We start from the raw sequence: 7712 nt of genomic DNA, 5'->3' as shown, positions 1-7712 counted from the left end.
TGCATTTGATATAGCTGGGTAGGGAGCATAGGGAAAATGTCATGTATTGGAGTGTTACGTGTCTGACGCATTCGACCCGAGATATATTAATACCAGGTTTATGTGAATTTCTACGCGAACTCAAAATCGCTTTATTGATAACAAGCGCCACGACAAACCAATCCCGTATAAGAGATGTTATCGATGTATACGTTTTTGTGTTTGACCGTATAGAAATCCGTAGAAATTAAATAGTTACAATGTAAAATTAAACGGGTCAACACAAACTTGACTTCGACTTTAAAGCATTAAATTTCCTTAGGCCGTAATTGGACGAAAAAAAAATGTGTGGCATGAAAAAGGTCGGTCCGGTTTTTGTTATTGTTATTTTTTAAAATCTGTGGTGTTAATTTTTAATTGAAAATGAAACCATTTAAATGAACTTTTTAATTATTTTTACTAAATTTTACTATCAAAATAACTTACAAAAAGTAGAAAATAATTTAGAAGGACACGCTTTTACTTTTTCTTTTTTATTCACAGGTACTAACTCCAAATATAGTCTCCCATCATATTTTCATTGTATTGGCCGTGATAACGTTGTTCGAAGCTCATAATGTCCTGGTAAAAACATTCTCCTTGCTCTTCTGAATACGCTCCCATGTTGTTTTTGAATTTATCTAAATGAGTACGCAACATATGAGCCTTTAACGACATCTTGCAGTCCATGGCCTTAAAATGTTTTATCATATTTTCACCTAGCTTTCCGCTTTGTTATTTCCTAAAAATCCGGAAACAACTGCTTTGAAACTGATCCAACTCGCTTTTTGAGTACGATTCAGCAGAGTTGGAAATTTTTCATCGGCAAAAATCTGTCTGATTTGCGGGCCAACAAATTTGCATTGCAATATTCCATTGCAAATTTCATTGACCTTTTGTCACCTCGATACCAACCTAAAATATAGAAATTGAATTTAATATGTCCATTATATTTAATTCACCATTTCATTAAAATTTGCTGATTACCTTGCAAACATCTTTTAAAATTATTACAAACATGCGGAGCCCATGTCTTGTTTTGATTCCGAACAGGACAGTTGAAATATGCTTCGTAGGCTTCACAGAGAATGTGAGATGCATTTAATTCGTATTTTACGCCTCGAACATTAATAAATTGCCCACATATATAACAAAAATGCATCAGCATCATATTTACACTTTCGTGACAACATTATAAGGTATTCTAAATTTACACAAAACACCTGATCGTTGTTTATCACTCTAGTGCCATCTATCAGCGCTATGTGAATGTTTAAACTCCACTCTGATCGCGTCAACAAGAATAATAACGAAGTTGAGGTTGCGTGGAATATTGACATGAAATAAAGGTAGTTTCATTTGACTTCTGGCTATTTTCTAATCCCACAAATCAGTCTCAGTACCATGGATTTAAGCCGACTCAAGAGATTAAACAAAATCCTAGAAGACTTTAAAAGACGGTCCTTATATAGAATTTATGGAAAATTTTTGAAATAAATGATATAATCTGATGTAAGAAATAAATATGAAATAATAACAGCTTATTTTGTTCTATTTCTTACCTATCTTTTTTCATCGTCTAATAAACTACTTATTAAAATTTAAATAAAGCTAAAATTAAGTTCAATTAACAATGAGAGATCTAGAATCAGCGAAACATTAGAAAAAGAATTTTAATAAAATTCTGTATTTCAATATTGATTAACACATGAAGGAAACATCTTGAAAACAAAAACAATATTACAACCGAAAAACAAATTTTTGAATGACAATATACTGAATTTTGTAGTCCCTAAGATATTAAGTACAATGCATGTAAATCATATCTTCTTCATTCAACAAAATAAACAACATTTAAATATTATTTTTTTAGGCATAACTTTGGTAAATAATAAAGAAATCAAGATATAGCGGTATTCACTAATAAATTAAAATAGATTCCTGATATCGTTAATATAATATAATATAAAATTTAGATAACAACATAATAACTATATTGGAAAAATAATGTAATATTTTTGCAATATTGACACATATACACTTCGTTCTTAGTATTTTTGGTGTTGGTTCCCATCTGCATGAAGTTGAAAGGACAGATTCATTTATTTGAAAAGAATCTATGGAGTAACACATGTTATATTTTTCAGATTTGACACTTAATTTACTTCCTTTGAAAAAAAACATTATATTTGTACCTAATAGTAGACATATTTTTCTTTTCGATAGGAATCGACAGATAGAGACAAAGGCTCAGTGAAATTCAATTAACGATGTAGACTTTATGAAAAACTTACTACTTGCTTTTCCCCATTGGGATCCAAAATTATCTGGTCCAAAATAAAAAAAAACAGGTTCATCTCCTGACCCTTGATGTAGGAGCCCATAAAATAATCTTTATATATTATAAAAAGTTTATTATTGTTTTCTTCATTAACTTTACTTACTTATGTAAAACAAACAATACTTAAAGAAATCAATATTAGAAAGCTCCCGGTTTTGATATAATTACTGGAAGAATCTAAAAAGAGCTCTCAAAAAAGTGCATCAAATTAATAACATTTATATTTAATGCCATGCTAAGACTGAACAACTTTCCAAGCATTTGGAAAGTGGCTCAAATCATAATGATTCTTAAACATGACAAAAAATCAGAAGACGTCTCCTCTTAACGTCCATAAGCCTGTTACCTGTGATCTTTCAATAGTCATGTCCCTCAGTAAAATTTGATAATCATGTACTTCCGCAAGCAGACAACCTTAAATATCTGGGAATTCATTTTGATCGACCTCGACCCATTTGGACCACTGGTATTGAATATGAGTCATCGTCGATGCCCCATATTACGTTTCCAACAAACCAATTCAGCGCGACATCCCCTTAGAATCCATAACGAGTGTAATTCGAAGTGTTAGTACGAAGTATTCTGAAAGACTAATAGTGCATCCCAATGCACTCGCCAAAGAGTTAAATGTGCATAGGCTCAAACCCAAACGACCATACGAACTGATTAATAGACACATAGAGTGAGATTTAATAATCTCTAGAATAAATTAGAATAGTTTTTAGAATAAGTTAGGATCGAATTTAAAATAAGTTAGAATAGTATCTAGTATAACTTATATAGTATCACGTACTGAAGTGTTCTTCTACATGTCAGGATGGTTATATTATGTGACGGAAATCATATAGCAATACTTATTACCAATGGGTAGATTGTGAACGTTCTAAGAGATTAATAAAGAGAATAATAAATTGTTTGCTTTCAAATACTGTTTCTCTGCTACAACATAATCTATTGTAAAAGAATGCGTTCTATTTGAACATTTACATCCTAGAAAATAAATCCTTTGTTGTATCTTTGTACTTATCAAATTATTTAACTTATTATAGATATTATAAATATGACGTAATAATAAATGTCCTTAAAAGTACACGAAAGAATAGAAAGAAAAACAAATAACACAAAATGACCTACAGCATTTCAGATCGAAAGAAAATAAATCTATTAGTTGTTCTTGATTTTATATCTCCTGCCCTCTAGAGACTCTAATACTCAGTGAAAACATGGTTACGAGTACGACATTTAATTACCAATTCAGTTTTTCTATTTTCTGCACATTGCCTTTTTATTACAGTATAATATTATAGTATTACGATTAAAACTAAATCCACTGTTCGTCGTTGGATTGTGCATTTTACTTAAAAGACGATCTTTTGTTTATACAAATGAGCGTTCCATGTACATTTAGGGCGCCAAAGGACGCGTTTTCTATTTAAACGTTTATCTATATACCCTTCACGAGATCCCACTGCCATGGCAGGGCAATAACCGTGGAAAAGATATGTTCTCGGGACCTTATCCGGAAACTGCTTCGCAGCCATTACCAGTGTGCGTGAGCTTCCCCTCCAGCAGATTTAATCTATTGTCGCGAGTTTTGCATAATTACAAATTAGAATGTGGGGGACCAGATTGCCTCCTGCAGGAAGTGGGACGTCCCAGTGCGTGGTTATGAAGGTGTTTGATGGCCGCTTTTATGTCTAGTACCAGAGTGAGCTTTGCGTCTACCTTGTAGTTGAAATTCATGAAATATTAACGGATACGCGCTCACGGTAATGGTGAAAATGACAGCCATAATTATAGACGCTCCGGGTTGTAGATGCGGAAACAATTTTTTCACCTTCCAGACTGAGTACTAGCTTCATTATCGGGATATGTAATTTGATTTTAATTATATTATTACACAATGACGTATTATTAACATATATTGACTTAATTACTGTTGTAATGGGTTAAGAAAATGTATTTTAACTAATATAAGTGACTTTTGAGATTCCTGAGCATAAAACAGAATGAAATAATCCTTGGAAGGCTCTATTGAATGCAGCTTTACGCTATTAATACTTTGCAGAAATAGAATCAAAGGGCAGGTGGAAAGGAAAGGATGCATCAAATATCTCAGCTACTGTCAATTTATATCGAGTTCCAAGAAATCTGTAGAGTCTAACGTTGTTGTTGGTTACAATATTAGATAATAAGAAATGATAATATTCATACGAAACCGAAAATCCAGTCTTATTAACTTACGGTCAATCATCGAATAGCTTTCACTTAAGCACTCATCATCAAAAGCACCCCACAGTTTTTGATTAATTAAAATAAACTGCTGGAGTCGTCTTGCTTTTAGAGCTCAATGACTTTTGAGTGAGTACACATATAATTCTGTCTTTTGCGTTTAGACTGTTCTATGGGCTATTATCTTTCAGGCCTGTATTTTAATTACGGCTGGATTTCTATTTAGCAAGTATTTTTTATTTGGCAAAATATGCAAGGACACACAGCAACGACAGTTTGTAGGTTTACGTTTGATCGTAGTAATTTTTCCTTACCTTCTTTTACCTTTTGTTGCGCCTTCCACCTCTTACGTGATTATTTATGTATTAAGTAGAAAGGATGGTATTTGAAGTAATGCTTCCTTTTTGAAAAATCGGTATCAGAGACCTATCAGAGAAGTAATACGTTTTTAATAATATTTGAACTTTGCATAAAAAATTATTACAATGTTAACCAGCATATGTGGGTTAGTCACGTGATACTAAGAATTTGATAGAATGGAAGGAAATTTATTCATTTATAACAGGCCGAACGATTAATTCGTCTTCCGCGTGTCAACAGCTAATATGATTGAAACAGTCAATTAACTAGCCAGAATTGATCAACAGGAAAGGAGGTGTCTTGCACTGCGTTAACACTAAAGCATGCGCATCTTTAGTAAACCAGCAAAAGTTGAGAAAGATTGACTAAGAAGTTTTACAGTTCAGTCAGACTATCGCTTGATCCGGTGTCCTTACAATTCTCTTAATAAAACAGACCTTGAAATGATGCGTATAAAAATTGCTTTATTCAGTTTCTCGCTCTTGAATCTCAAAAGTTCTTCAGTGATTGAATCATTGTTTCACCAGAGATTAAATATTATCGATCGAAACAGCTCAAAAACCATTGGTTAGTGTTTAAACTTTGTATACATAAACTAACTTTTAAAACATGGGGAATCAAAATTATTTTGCCCTAATTCATTATTTCATTCCATACTACACACATTTGAAAATAAGATGAGATGATAATGAGAATAGGAGATAATAATATTTTAAAACATATTACATTTTTGAAACATAGTAAAATGAATTGAATAGAAATGGACTCATCATTCAAACGCATTAAAACTTCTTGATGAATCTAAATAATAAGGATCTCGAGCACTTGCACTTCAGTAACCACCTGCAATCCTCAGACATTTTTAATAAAATAGTAAAAATTATTGCCATTTGAAAACAAACATTCAAGAAAATTTTTGCTTCCCTATATTATAATATTTCATATAATATATAATATTTATGTTCTAGATATAATCATAATTTAATACTATTATTTCAAAGGAAACTATTAATATGAGACGTATTCTCTCTTTGAGGAAAAATTATTAGATTGAAAATTGTCTGTATTTTATGTATCTTGCTGTTTATTAGAAATAGGTCCAATAAAAAGTACACCGTAGATCAGATCTTCCTCCATATCTCTGCATATTTAATGTTATCCAATTGATATGGTGGCAAAGAGTTATTAATAGATAGAAATATTTTGATGTAACTGTTTTTCTTCTAAGTTTTTTCCTAGCAGTGCCTCTGTACATATATATGTGCACTGTATACGTGCAAATTGTTCATACTCTACAATACGATTTTCAACAGATATCCTATTTTAATTATGTTAATTATATATAGTTAGTTGTTTCCGGTCACCATGTATTGATAATTCTAAATATTAGGATAAGCCCACGTGGAAAAAGTTTCATTTTGTCACATTCACTATCATAAACACTGTGTAAGCCAGTCACCAAATTTTTAATTCCTAATCTATAAACACATGTTCACGATTTCAACATTTATCAATATTGGCTATCTAATGGAGATTAACCAAAATTGAAGATGTTATATATAGACAATGCTTCTTTCAATATATAATATTTCCAACTTATTAATAAAAAAGGAAATTACTTAAAACATAAATATTTAATTTATATTCACCAACTGACAATATACTATCTCAACTCTAGAAATAAAGCCATGCCTGATTTCACCATGAAAAAATAATATACATGCAATAAATTTTTAAAATATATTATGAATAATAAAACTTTATTCTCACATTCAACTTATTTTATCAACTTTTGTGGTCCTTGCATTCTTTATTAGGATTTCGCAAGAGTGGTCCAATGTTGAATTTTAATATTATCAATTTAATAATAGCAATGTTGAATAATATCCATATATCATATAAACTAAACGTCAACATAAACTGAAATAATAAATTGCAATTAATTTTATTATATGTTTTTAAAAATGATGTAGGCTTTCTTTTAAAAGCAATTTCTTGAAGCTCAATTAGAACTCTTCTTGGATTATCCCTAAGCCACTTAAATCCTACGTTGCCTAACAATATAGAAAGCGATGATTTACATCCCTCAAAGAGCTGCATATTCCTATGTTTTCTATGAATACTTCCCAGACTAAGAGTTTCTCCTGAAATAATTTTGTTAAATTATGTTTATATCAAAAAAACTAATCACCCTTTCTCTGTACATTTCATAAATTTTATCTGAAACAGAGCTAACTTCAAGGTGTTCTTGATTCGTCATAGGTTTTGTATCGTGTGGCTCTTTGTATTCACCCGCCTTATATTAATATAGTTACTAATATTATATTAATTGTGCATGATATTATATCAATAATTGTAGCGGCAACAGCTAAAAAAATATTTCAATGAAACTGTGGCAACATAATATTTATTAGAATCAGTAATTACCACTCTTGCGCATTTTACTGGCATCCTCATTATATCATTCCTTTTCTAAGTAACTGTCTAACGCATTCAATTCCTCACTAAACGACATTTTCTAGCCTATAACTTCTAATCTTCTTCTAGTACATTCGACGTTATATATGCATTCCATTGGCTTTATTGGAAGTACTATAAATTCGTACCGATTATATTTGGTCGAATTTAAAAGTATATTACGGTAAATTAAAACATCTTTGATGAATCTAAATAATATGGATGAGCCGCAAACCCGACAAGAAGACTTACACCTCGCGAACTTCCTGCAATCCTCGGACGACGTAATGAAATAACGTCGCTA

At 31.2% G+C, this 7712-nt stretch overlaps 1 long non-coding RNA gene across 1 annotated transcript; it reads right to left on the bottom strand.

The window, feature by feature from the left end:
* Positions 1-419: 419 nt before the first annotated feature.
* On the bottom strand, positions 420-1148 carry LOC143201365 (uncharacterized). Its single transcript, XR_013006937.1, has 2 exons — positions 1006-1148; positions 420-933 (listed from the first exon to the last, which is right to left on the bottom strand). It is a non-coding gene; the product is annotated as an uncharacterized LOC143201365 (long non-coding RNA).
* Between the last annotated feature and the right edge of the window lie 6564 nt (positions 1149-7712).

The sequence above is a fragment of the Rhynchophorus ferrugineus genome, unplaced genomic scaffold (assembly GCF_030347505.1).
Source record: "Rhynchophorus ferrugineus isolate W39M unplaced genomic scaffold, kcgeb_rfMv2 rfM8, whole genome shotgun sequence".
Classification (NCBI taxonomy): Eukaryota; Metazoa; Arthropoda; class Insecta; order Coleoptera; family Curculionidae; genus Rhynchophorus; species Rhynchophorus ferrugineus.
Note: the sequence above shows the minus strand (reverse complement) of the source record. Positions and strands in the feature narration are given on the sequence as shown.